The sequence below is a fragment of the Leuciscus leuciscus genome, assembly GCF_965113295.1.
Source record: "Leuciscus leuciscus genome assembly, chromosome: 5".
Taxonomy (NCBI): Eukaryota; Metazoa; Chordata; class Actinopteri; order Cypriniformes; family Leuciscidae; genus Leuciscus; species Leuciscus leuciscus.
Window position 1 is genome coordinate 52,880,538 of NC_138729.1, and position 14,494 is coordinate 52,895,031.

Below are 14,494 nucleotides of genomic sequence, written 5' to 3' on the forward strand. Positions count from 1 at the left end.
ATAGTCTCAAATATACTTTATAATCAAACTATCATAACAGTGTAATTTTAATGACCTCATCTGTATGCGTGAGCACAAACAAGAAGAATGAAATGAAAATGTTCACATAAACATTGTTGTAGATATGCATTGTATAATATCCTTCTACCAAACATATATTTACTAGAGATGCACCGATATAAAAATGTCGGCCGATACCGATAATCGATCATTCTTTATATTTGAAAGCCGATAACCGATATATCGGCCGATAAATCTAAATCCAAATTTTATATAGTTTTGAGAGCCTGATTTCAAAAACAAAAGTCTCACCAGTAAAATCCATGTCCCAAACACACAATTATAAAAATGTTCTCATGATAATGTTATGTAGCCGATATGACAGACTTGCGCTGCACATGTTGTGCTGAACTGTATTTTCCTTTTTTGAAGTGATTTCAATCATATTTCAAGCAATTCAAACCCATCATGTTGAACAGTCGCATCTGAAGTGTCTCAGCTGAAGGACATAATACATTATTTATCAGCTTTAATATATCGGAAAAACGTCCTTATCGGGCCGATAACGATAACATTAAAAATGAACCGATATTGGCTGATACCAATATATGGTGGGCGGTATATCGTGCATCTCTAATGTTTACCTCTCTGGTCAGTCTTGGTCAGTCTCTGGACATTGTGCGGATCCTGGAGCCACCGGTGCATCCGAATGAAGTTCTCCTTTCCTTTCAGACTGAGTTTAGTCCAGGGTTTGGGGCGAGACAGCAGCTCCGACACCGAGCTTTGAGTCAAACCCAGAACCTCTTCACCAAACACACGCTGACCTGCCAGACCAACAACACCATCAGCCAAGGCACTCGCAAATATAAGTATACATATATTAAAAAATCAGATTGTAACTGTACAAGTTTTGCTACATTGTCCAATAATGATTTTTTTTCTGAATTTCTTCAAAAAATATAATATTTTATCCATTAAGAGAAAGCATATTATAATCTTACACACATATTTAGTGCACAATTTCACTTGGAATTGCCTTTATTTCCCGTAAATTACAGTTTTGCAGTTTCTGTTTTTGAAGTGACTGGGTCTTGAGATCAAAGTAGTAAAGCACACACACACACACACACACATATATATATATAATTTCTCGCAAAAAGGCAAGATTTTATGTACTTTAGTAACTAAAACTGAAATAAAAATGAATTAAAAAAATATAGGCATATATAGAAATATATATATAATTAATTTTTTTTAAATTATAAAAAATAAAAACTGTTTCAACATATTAATAAAAACTATAATAGTATTTCAATGATACCAAAATAACACTTTTTACACTACAATTTTAATTTGTTTTTCATTTAATATTATGCATTTTATTAACCGAACACAATTTTTAATAGTTTCAGTAAACAATAACAAGACCTGGTCTGCAGATCTGACTCGGGTTTCTCAGCGAACGTTCTGTTTTTTAAATGTAACTTGTTTCAGAACGTTCAGAGAACATTCCCTTAAAGTCCTCTTCAAGTTTTTAATGTTTTTAATATGCTTTAAGACAAAGCATGTGTAAGTTCATAAGTCGACAGCATTGCTGAGTATTTCCTCCTTAAAACTGCAGTGAACCAAAGACAGTCTCAAACACACGCTTTGAAATCGCTGGTGTTTCTGACGTCACAAACTACCTTGTAACCAATCAGATCAACGTGTGATCGTCAACCAGTGGATCTCTGAGCTGAGTGAGTGGAGGCGGGGCTCATTTGCATATTCATAGAACCGCGCATACTAAATGAGGCGAGGGTGTCAAGTTACATTCAAGATATTTTAAGGCATGAAGATTTTTTTATCAAGGAAAAAACATTTAAATATGTCATTTTGGAGATCAAAGATGAGTTTTAAGGGATACAATTATTGACGTCTCACCGATGTTGTTGACCACGAGCGCTTCTTTGACTCTCTGTGTGATGCTGACAGTGTCCAGATCCAGAGACTCAAGGATCTCATCCTCACAGCTTCCCACACACACCTGTTGGACACACTCCTGTTGGAAACACACCTGCTGGACACACTCCTGTGTCCTCGGCTCCGGGTCCGTCGGGAACGAGTGTGTGATGATGGACAGAGGAGCTGGAGAAGCTGAAGGGTGAGTGTCTTCATCCATCTCACATTTGACCTTTCGGATGATGCTTTGGACAAAATCAGCAGGCGACTGAACACTGGGATCCCGTGTCCCACAATGCACCTCTTCCGGCATCTCGCTCGTCACGTGCATCTCGTGTTTGGCCTGATGAAGGATGTCTCTGATGACGTCCTCTGATCCACGCTGACACCTGCCGTCCACATCCATCACTGAAACACCATGAACACACACTATACCTGTCAACACTTGGGTACTGAACAGGTGATGTGTGTAATATTCAGTTACTGTACGGTTCCAGCGGGTGGAGTTTACTGTACTGGATATTGCACATCACCGGTGTATACTACATTAACTGGAACAGGTTTTCACAGGAACTGAATATTACATTCAAATATTATTGTTGTGTAATTAGCATATTGTTGTGTAACTTCACCTACTGAAACAGTATTTCACAATTTTTCACAGGAACTGAATATTACAAAACAGATTTTTAAATTTGTTCACTGTTACTTTCTACAAGGTTTTTTTTAATATATATATAGTTCTATTTTGTTAATAAATTTTGCATTCGATTTTGGCTTTCTAGTGTGTCCCTATTTTTGTTGCGTCCCTTTTGAGCCACGGGGTATGGAAGCTTGTTTCCGCCACTGAAAAACAAATAAATAAATAATTGCGAAATAAAGAAACTTTTTTTCTCACAAATGCAAGATATGAAGTCAGAATTGTGAGAAATAAAGTCGCAATTCTGAGAAATAAAGTCGCAATTCTGAGAAATAAAGTCGCAGTTCTGAGAAATAAAGTCGCAGTTCTGAGAAATAAAGTCGCAGTTCTGAGAAATAAAGTCGCAAATGCAAGATATAAAGTCGCAGTTCTGAGATATAAAGTCGCAATTCTGAGAAATAAAGTCGCAATTCTGAGAAATAAAGTCGCAATTCTGAGAAATAAAGTCGCAGTTCTGAGAAATAAAGTCGCAGTTCTGAGAAATAAAGTCGCAGTTCTGAGAAATAAAGTCGCAGTTCTGAGAAATAAAGTCGCAATTCTGAGAAATAAAGTCGCAATTCTGAGAAATAAAGTCGCAATTCTGAGAAATAAAGTCGCAGTTCTGAGAAATAAAGTCGTAATTCTGAGAAATAAAGTCGCAGTTCTGAGAAATAAAGTCGCAGTTCTGAGAAATAAAGTCGCAAATGCAAGATATAAAGTCGCAGTTCTGAGATATAAAGTCGCAGTTCTGAGAAATAGTCGCAGTTCTGAGAAATAAAGTCGCAATTCTGAGAAATAAAGTCGCAGTTCTGAGAAATAAAGTCGCAGTTCTGAGAAATAAAGTCGCAATTCTGAGAAATAAAGTCGCAGTTCTGAGAAATAAAGTCGCAATTCTGAGAAATAAAGTCGCAGTTCTGAGAAATAAAGTTGCAGTTCTGAGAAATAAAGTCGCAAATGCAAGATATAAAGTCGCAGTTCTGAGAAATAAAGTCGCAGTTCTGAGAAATAAAGTCGCAGTTCTGAGAAATAAAGTCGCAGTTCTGAGAAATAAAGTCGCAGTTCTGAGAAATAAAGTCGCAGTTCTGAGAAATAGTCGCAATTCTGAGAAATAAAGTCGCAGTTCTGAGAAATAAAGTCGCAGTTCTGAGAAATAAAGTCGCAATTCTGAGAAATAAAGTCGCAATTCTGAGAAATAAAGTCGCAGTTCTGAGAAATAAAGTTGCAGTTCTGAGAAATAAAGTCGCAAATGCAAGATATAAAGTCGCAGTTCTGAGAAATAAAGTCGCAGTTCTGAGAAATAAAGTCGCAGTTCTGAGAAATAAAGTCGCAGTTCTGAGAAATAAAGTCGCAATTCTGAGAAATAAAGTCGCAATTCTGAGAAATAAAGTCGCAATTCTGAGAAATAAAGTCGCAGTTCTGAGAAATAAAGTCGCAGTTCTGAGAAATAAAGTCGCAATTCTGAGAAATAAAGTCGCAATTCTGAGAAATAAAGTCGTAATTCTGAGAAATAAAGTCGCAGTTCTGAGAAATAAAGTCGCAGTTCTGAGAAATAAAGTCGCAAATGCAAGATATAAAGTCGCAGTTCTGAGATATAAAGTCGCAGTTCTGAGAAATAGTCGCAGTTCTGAGAAATAAAGTCGCAATTCTGAGAAATAAAGTCGCAGTTCTGAGAAATAAAGTCGCAGTTCTGAGAAATAAAGTCGCAATTCTGAGAAATAAAGTCGCAGTTCTGAGAAATAAAGTCGCAATTCTGAGAAATAAAGTCGCAGTTCTGAGAAATAAAGTTGCAGTTCTGAGAAATAAAGTCGCAAATGCAAGATATAAAGTCGCAGTTCTGAGAAATAAAGTCGCAGTTCTGAGAAATAAAGTCGCAGTTCTGAGAAATAAAGTCGCAGTTCTGAGAAATAAAGTCGCAGTTCTGAGAAATAAAGTCGCAGTTCTGAGAAATAAAGTCGCAAATGCAAGATATAAAGTCGCAGTTCTGAGATATAAAGTCGCAGTTCTGAGAAATAAAGTCGCAGTTCTGAGAAATAAAGTCGCAATTCTGAGAAATAAAGTCGCAGTTCTGAGAAATAAAGTCGCAGTTCTGAGAAATAAAGTCGCAATTCTGAGAAATAAAGTCGCAGTTCTGAGAAATAAAGTCGCAATTCTGAGAAATAAAGTCGCAGTTCTGAGAAATAAAGTCGCAGTTCTGAGAAATAAAGTCGCAAATGCAAGATATAAAGTCGCAGTTCTGAGAAATAAAGTCGCAGTTCTGAGAAATAAAGTCGCAGTTCTGAGAAATAAAGTCGCAATTCTGAGAAATAAAGTCGCAGTTCTGAGAAATAAAGTCGCAGTTCTGAGAAATAAAGTCGCAATTCTGAGAAATAAAGTCGCAGTTCTGAGAAATAAAGTCGCAATTCTGAGAAATAAAGTCGCAGTTCTGAGAAATAAAGTCGCAGTTCTGAGAAATAAAGTCGCAAATGCAAGATATAAAGTCGCAGTTCTGAGAAATAAAGTCGCAGTTCTGAGAAATAAAGTCGCAGTTCTGAGAAATAAAGTCGCAGTTCTGAGAAATAAAGTCGCAGTTCTGAGAAATAAAGTCGCAGTTCTGAGAAATAAAGTCGCAAATGGGAGATATAAAGTCAGAATTGCATGATATAAAATCGCAATTGCGTGTTATAAAGTCAGAATTGTAAGATATAAACTATTCTGAGGTAAAAAAAATTATAAATTAAAAAAGTCCGTCTTTTTTTCCTTAGAATTGCACTTTATATCTCACAGTTCTGAGAAAAGATGTCAGAATTGCGAGATATAAACTCGCAATTATGTGTTATAAAGTCAGAATTGCGAGATATAAAGTCGCAATTGTGAGAAATAAAGTCAGAATTGCGAGATGTAAAGTCGCAATTGTGAGATAAAAAGTCGCAATTATCTTTTAAAATGTTTTATTCTGTGGCGGAAACAAGCTTCCATGTTGAATGCCAAGGCCCCGAAACCTCTTAAAGAAATACTGTCCCATGGTTTGATTTATTTGAACCACTCTTTGAGCTTCTTTCTTTCTGTGAAAGGTATTGGAAACATAACTATTTTCTATAAGTTGAAGACTACATTTTAAAACATTGCCTAAATTCTAAATGATCCAACAAAATGGGCCTAGAGAGAATAATTGAGTATGTTTTAGTGCGCTTATGATTTAAAATTAAAAAAATTGTGATCGAGTCACTCTGAAAACACTGGATCTTGAGCTGATCATGTGAGTCTGCACTTCACACGCGTTTAATTTAATTGTAGCATTTTGCAGTTTGATAAAGACACTGTAACATATTGTGCTTTCCTTGGAGATAACTGACCCCGGGTCATAACCATACTGTCTATGGTCATAACCTGTCCCTGATTCACCACACCATCACATGATCAGTGGAGCACAGGTGTATGGTGCATTGGGGTGGCGGACGGTAGGGGGCGCTATTGTGGCAAAATCATTCTTTGAAAATCTCCTTTAATAAAATTGTATTAATGTCTCTGTTAAAATCTTAAGATTTTGTTGATATTAACAACCTCAAATTTTTTATTCTCCGAATTTGCTCAAATTAGACAAATACTGACTTAAATTACCGTTTAAGAAGTCTTTTCCACACACATGACAGACTTTAGAAAACACACAAGTTACTTAATTACTAATATTAAATCATGCATTAAAAACATATAAAAAAAAAAAAAAATAACATAAATCCACTAAATATATATTAAATGTTTAAACATTTATATGTAAAAAAAAAAAAAAAATATATAAATGTAATATTTAAGTTGATGTATGATAAGCCATATAAAGTTACAAAGAATAATCCATTGTTTTAAAGTAGCGTTTATGCTGAGCTTGAACTCACGCTTGGAACGGTTCTGATCCAGAATGTTCCTGATCACCTGATCTGAGCTCATCTCTGGAGAACGAACCCACGGGACGATGCCTTCAGGAATGAGACAGAGACAGTCAGGAATCATAAACTGAACTCAATATAAACAGTAGAGATCACAATAGAGTAAATCAGCTTTGGAAAGTAACTTTCTGCTTCAAATAAAGATTGTTTCATTACATCGTTACACCAGTAGGTGGAGACAAGAGACTGTTCAAACATGAGTGATTCATCGAATCATTCATTCAAGAGATTCGTTCAAAAACTCTGATTCATCCAGTAATGAAACAAGTGAGTCATTGAATCATTCATTCAAGAGATTCGTTCAAAAACACCGATTATAACCTGTTTTCCAAATACACCTCGACAATGAGATACATTTACCTTAGATCATTAAAAGATGATAAGATATTAAGGTTTTCAACTAAAATATTTGATATATTAAGCTTTATGCTTACAACAAGAAAAACTATTTGTCAACAGGAATATATAGGCCTAATTTATCAATCATCTTACTTTCTGAAAACAAGTCTGTTAATTAATATTAATATCTAATGTCATTTTGCTTCACAAGTATCTTGTTTTAATCAAGAATCTTGTTTTAAGGATGTTCTGATATTTGTTACTGAGAAAAATACAAAGTTGAACATTTTTGGAGCCATTGAAGCTCATTATAAAATCTGCATCATTCTGCGAGAGAATTCCTCAAGAATCATTCATCCATCCATAAATAAATAAATAATACTAGTTATTTTTTATTATTATTATACCAGTTATTTTTTATTATTATTATTATACCAGTTATTTTTTATTATTATTATTATACCAGTTTTCTAAACATCTAACCAACAAATTACCTTATAAGCAAATTGATTAATTTAACAATAAAAACGATAAAAATAAAACACTAAAAAGCTGTAAATATTTTAAATAAATCAAAATTAGAGAAAATATTTAAATAAAAACATACAAAAATCTGAAAAAAAAATGTATTTGAAAAATTTAAAAATGAACAATAATTTTATTTTATTTTAAATCTGCATCATTCTGCAAGAGAATTCTTCAAGAATCATCCATGCAGAAATAAATAATACTACTTATTATTACTGTTGTTGTTGTTGTTATCATTATACCTGATAATATTGTTATTATTATAGTAATATTATAATATATTATATACCTTGTAAAGATGTTATTATTATATTATATATTATAAAAATATAATACATTATTATATAAGCAAATGTATTAAATTATTTAGTTTAGCTTGCCCTATTTTTCATACTTTTTGAAAACGATATTTTCCCCGTTGAGTGTGAGATCATCATCACCATCATCATCATCATCATCACCTCTCAGCCTCTCCTGGATGTCTGTGAGGGTCTGGACGCTGGTCTGGTCCGACAGAAACCTCTTCATCCTGAGGAAGGGTTCTCGTCCTCGCCGGGTCAGGGTCCTCCAGGGTTTGGGTCGGGCCAGAATATCACTCACGGTTCCCTGAGAGAGTCCCAGCACGAAGTGTCCGAACACTCGCTGGCCGATGCTGTGCTTCTGAAGAGTCTCTCTGACCCGACGAGTGAGTCTACTCGTGTCCAACTCCTCTTCCTCATCCTCATCCTCGTACAGCAGCCCGTCAGACTCAGACATGCTCTCTTCTTTAACACACATGTGGAGGCTCACTGATGATGACGAAGATGATGATGAAGATCTCATGTTTTCTACTGGAAGTTTGGATTCACTCGACGGCTCCTCTTTTCCACAGAAGTGATGAAACTCTGGGGTTTTGAACTCCCTCGGGATGTCAGGATCTGACGATGAGCAAACACCAGGTATTAACACAATATACTGTCACTTTACTATGTTTTTGTAACGCAAATGAAGGTTTTTTTAATCTCGTTTTCTCTTTCTATGTGAATTAGAGTTTATGTCGACTGTATATTCAGTTAAAATATAGGCCACATTACATCAATTTGTGAATTGAGAAAATAATAAATTATTAAGTACATGAATAAATATTTTTAAATAAAAACAATCAAAATAAAACAGAAACATTTTATTTCAAATAAATCATTTTAAATACAAATGATAAAAAAATTTACACAAAACTAAAAAGCTGAAATATTGATGAAAGATGCCCAAGGTATTAACCTTAGGTATTACTGTGTTTCTGCAAAGCAAATGAAGGTTTTTTTAAATCTGTTTTTCTATGCATTAGATTTGACTATGTAGACTTTACATGAGACTTTATATTCAGATAAAATAGTTGATAAAATAATAAATTAATATTTTAATTTAATGAATAATTTAAATAAAAACAAAGTAAAATGCTTACCAGAAAGCAGAAATATTTTTTTTAATTGAATTAAAATTAGAGAAAATATTTAAAAATAAAAACAATAAAAATAAAACTTGCAAAACAAATCTGAAGTATTTTTAATTTGAACATTTAAAATACATAATTAAAAAATTAAAAACAAAAAAGCTAAAATATTCTCTTTAAAAAAAAAAGAAAAGAAAATAGCTCAAATAAACAAAGTAAAAGACTAAAAATGTGAAATTATTTTTTAATAAATTAAATTGTATTCTATAAAGAGAAAACATTTAAAAATAAAAATCCCAAACAAATCTGAAATATTTAATAAAAAAAAAATTTAAAAGCTGAAATATTTTATTTTAAATAAATTAGAATAAGAAAACAATATTTTTAAATAAAAACAATCATGTAAGGATGATCCATGTAATGAAACAGTCACCATTCTCAGCGGAGTCTGACGGAGTGGAGAACGCATCATCTTCAGTCTGTGTCCGCGCTCGTAGAGTCCTGAGAGAGATGAGAAAGACACTTTAATAACACATTATTGATGATTATATGAGGAGACAATATGAGTGCATTACCTGAGCTCAGTTTTGATCTTCTCATAATCCTGTTGCGACTGTAACTTGGCCTGAAGTCTCTAACATGAACCACACACACACACACACACACACACACACACACACACACACACACACACACACACACACACACACACACACACACACACACACACACACACACACACACACACACACACACACACACACACACACACACACACACACACACACACACACACACACACACACACACACACACACGTTAGAGCGAGTAACTTTAATAATCACCCTTCACACCAGTGTTGTGTAACTCATTACAAATAACTTGAGTTACAGTATCAGTAAGTATCAGATTACTTTTTCATGTAACTAGTAAAGTAACGCATTACTTTTAAAATTTACAACAAAGTAACTTTTTCAAATTAGTAACTCAAGTTACTTTGTTTTCCCATTTATTGACTGACCGCTCTCCTGTCCTCATGTTGAGAAGTGCAGGTGTGTGTGTGTGTGTGTGTGTGTGTGTGTGTGTGTGTGTGTGAACATGATGGTTATTGTAGATCTAGACTAAATGTGAGCATTTCCTCATCTCACTTGCACAAAAAAAAAATTTCAATATTCCTCAAAATGAATGAAATCAGTGAAATACAGAATCAGAATACTATGCAAACCTCCAATAACTAAATATGTTAAATAAAACATAAATTTTTATGCATTTAATCTCACTTTATTGATCAATGTACTTGCTGTGGTGATTCAGTGAAACCATAAGCAAAAAGGACTATAGATTTATTTTTATTTTTTATTGGTAAAGTAAGTGTTTCACTTTTTTCTCCTGCATCTTATTCTTCCGTTATTCAGAAAAGGTTTGTTTGAGCGGCGCCCTCTACTGTAGATCTGCATTTCCTTCATCCTGAGGATTATTATTTCACTTTTGGTCTGAAAGGGTCTTTACATTTGCCCAAAAATATAACTTTTATGATAAAAAAAAACAAGCCCAGCCCAGGTGGAATAAAAGCAACGCAAAAGTAACGTGATGCATTGCTTTTCTTAAAAAGTAACTAAGTAACGTAATTAGTCACTTTTTAACCCTCTGGTGCTCTTCGTCATTTTTGACTTTTTTTTTTTTTTTACTTCATCGGAATTGTTCGAAACTTGGTAAAGGTTTTGGCTCTTGCTGTATAATACACACAATAATCATGGCCATGACTGGAACAGGTTTATTGGTCCTGATAACAATAGTCACACTTGAGCTCCTCGCGGTCAGAAATGACGCATTGGAAATGAATGAGAGACGAGTTTCCTCTAGTGGAAGCGTTTGGTACTGCAGAGTTTCCTCTAGTGGAAGCGTTTGGTACTGCAGAGTTTCCTCTAGTGGAAGAGTTTGGGACTGCAGAGTTTCCTCTAGTGGAAGAGTTTGGGACTGCAGAGTTTCCTCTAGTGGAAGCGTTTGGTACTGCAGAGTTTCCTCTAGTGGAAGCGTTTGGGACTGCAGAGTTTCCTCTAGTGGAAGCGTTTGGGACTGCAGAGTTTCCTCTAGTGGAAGCGTTTGGTACTGCAGAGTTTCCTCTAGTGGAAGCGTTTGGTACTGCAGAGTGTCCTCTAGTGGAAGCGTTTGGTACTGCAGAGTTTCCTCTAGTGGAAGCGTTTGGTACTGCAGAGTTTCCTCTAGTGGAAGCGTTTGGTACTGCAGAGTTTCCTCTAGTGGAAGCGTTTGGGACTGCAGAGTTTCCTCTAGTGGAAGCGTTTGGTACTGAGCGTTTGGGACTGCAGAGTTTCCTCTAGTGGAAGCGTTTGGTACTGCAGAGTTTCCTCTAGTGGAAGCGTTTGGGACTGCAGAGTTTCCTCTAGTGGAAGCGTTTGGGACTGCAGAGTTTCCTCTAGTGGAAGCGTTTGGTACTGCAGAGTTTCCTCTAGTGGAAGCGTTTGGTACTGCAGAGTTTCCTCTAGTGGAAGCGTTTGGTACTGCAGCCGAACAACATCTCACTGAGAGATCAGCTTTGGAGATATCAACCTCAGATGTGGAACACAACTTGTTTAGATTTATGGCTTTGATTTTTATCAGTTTTAGAGTAAAACATGATTTGGAAAATATATATTTCATATAAAAAAAATGTAAATAGTATTTTTGCACATTTTTCATAACAATAAACTTAAAATTCTGTAACTTTTTTTAAGTTCACTTTTTTAATCTTTTTTCAATAATCTACCAAGTGTCGTGTTTGAAAAGAGATCAAACTTCAGTCTGTCGCTCTAAAGCGTTCAAGATTTACCACAGTTTAAGCTGGACATTTAATGTTCAGGTCGATGCCCTAAAAGTGAATAAATGGATTATAAATACAGAGTAAATATAATTTAGTACCATAAAATCCACTAAAAATATGAAATAAAAACATTATCGAACTAAAATATAGTACATTAATTTCATTGAAATTAAAAATAAATGTGGTAATTTTAGACCGACACATGAAGAGCACCAGAGGCTTAAGGGAGTAACGCAATATTGTAATGCATTAGTTTTCAAAGTCAACACTGTTCATAATGAGCTGATTTCTACCTCGATGTCCTGTGTCTTATTGGCCAGCTGCTGTTGAAGCAGTGCGATGTGATTGGCTGATCTCTCCTGGACTTCCTTTAGCAGAGCGATGTGATTGGCTGATCTCTCCTGGACTTCCTGTAGCAGAGCGATGTGATTGGCTGATCTCTCCTGGACTTCCTGAAGTCTCTGCACTTCCTCTTCCAGATGATGAAGGTCACGAATGTCTCTACTGGCAAACATCTTCATCATCCTCATCATATCCAGACCATCAGAGCTGAAAATGAGCGAGAGGCTTCATTATCATCTTCAGTCCGTTAATAGACCAGAAGAACTAACGCTTAACATAAATACATTCATATTCAGTGATACATCTGGAATATTTACATTTAGTAATATATTTAGAATATTTACATTTATATGTAGTAATATATTTGGCATATTTATATTTAGTAATATATTTAGAATATTTACATTTATATGTAGTAATATATTTGGCATATTTATATTTAGTAATATATTTAGAATATTTACATTTATATTTACATTTAGTAATACATTTAGAAAATGTATATTTATATTTAGTAATATTGTGTATATTTTATTAATAATCTATTTAGTACATTTATATTTAAATTTACATTTATTAATATTTAGTATATTTTTTTTAGTAATATATTAAGTATACTTGTTTATATTTAGTAATATATTTGGTATAGTTGTATTTAAGATATATTCAGTAGTATATTTAGAATATTTATATTTAGTAATATATTTGGTATATTTAATTTAAATTGAGTATATTTACATTTATAATATTTAGCAATATATTTAGGATACTTACATTTATATTCAGTAGTATATTTAGAATATTTATATTTAGTCATATATTTGGTATATTTAATTTAAATTTAGTTTATTTACAATTATATTTAGTATATTTATATTTAGCAATATATTTAGGATACTTAGTTATATTTAGTAGTATATTTAGAATATGTATAATATATTTGGTATATTTAATTAATATTTAGCAATATATTTGGTATATTTATATTTAGTAATATATTTTGAATATTAACATTCATATTTAGTAATTTAGTATATTTACATTAAGTCTTTAAAATATGTAAATATGCCTCAGATTTGACAATGACCAAAGTCTTTATAAGAGCAAATATGAAGAATGAGCTCAAAACTCACGAGACACTGAAAAAACAAGTAAAATTTACATCCCACAGCTTCAGTGTGGAAATATGAGACGGAAATGTCTATGATTTCAGTCAAATATACATTCAAAGACAAAAAATTAACGAGGACGGTGTGATTAGATTCTGACTCCAACTTTCCTTTTTCTAAATATAACGCATCCCTGAATTGACCAAAAAAAATGTATTAAAAAAATATGCATTTAATCAAATGCATGTGTGATTGATCATGTGACTCAGACCTTTTTTACACATTTTCTTCTTCCACTGAAGCTCGAGATGCTCATCGCAAAAAAATCTAATCATGCTGGAGAACATGATCATCATGACAGACAAGCAAACAATAACAAGATTTGTACTTTAAAACATGTCAGAAACTGCACAAAAGGTGAAAAGGTGAAAAGCTGAAAACCATATACATTATACAGCATCTAAAATATCACTAAATACTCTTCACACACGGCATTTCTAAAGCAAAGTCCATGTTATGTGTCCACTATACTGACACAGACTCGAGCTCGACTGACATCTAACCTGAGAGAAAACTGAAACGCACATACCGTATCTGTGTGTGTAAAGCTTCTCTTGATCTTAATGTGTTTCCATGATGTGTGTGAACGACGAGCTTCTCCAAACTAACATCACATCAGAGACTAGAGGAGAGAGGGAGAGAGAGAGAGAGGGAGAGAGAGACAAACACACCCAGTGACCAACACACACACATTCATCCAAACAATCAATACCTGCAAACAAAGAGCTCAATCAATTCAGCTGGCAGGGGGCGGAGCCTAGATCAATCAATCAATAAATCAATCAATCAATAAATCAATCTAGAGCAGAGATGACCTTCACTTCAGGCACCGGTTGTAGATTATGATGCATCTGCAATATTTCAGCATATAGAATTGCGTGTAGATTTATTAAGTCAATAAATATTACTTCCAATAGTCAACATTTCACATTGCACTTGATTTTATTAATGTATTACTTCACCCTGAATCTATATGGCTGAATTCATAACATATACTCTTACTATTTATGCCATATAAAGATACTTCAATAACTTTTTCCAATGTATGAGGATTTTGTTAATCATTATATAGCAGCATTGATATTTCTACTGTATTTCTATACTGTTTCATGTTTTTATTATTATGATTGCATGCAGTATTCCATTCCAAACATAATCTTCAATGGTTAGTTTCACCCAAAAATGAAAGTTCTGTCATCATTTACTAACCCGTTCTAAACCCGTTAGACTTTCGTTCATCTTCGAAACACAAATTAAGATATTTTTAATAAAATCTGAGAGATTTCTGTACCTCCATTGACAGGCTACGCAACTACCAGTTTGATGCTT

General features: G+C 33.9%; 1 long non-coding RNA gene across 1 annotated transcript in view; it reads right to left on the reverse strand.

Annotated features, from left to right (window-relative positions):
* Positions 1–707, reverse strand: part of LOC309499861 — a 128,990-nt gene extending 128,283 nt beyond the window's left edge. The window contains exon 1 of the long non-coding RNA XR_014206373.1: positions 509–707. This is a non-coding gene — a long non-coding RNA (uncharacterized lncRNA). The remainder of the gene's footprint in view (positions 1–508) is intronic.
* Between the last annotated feature and the right edge of the window lie 13,787 nt (positions 708–14,494).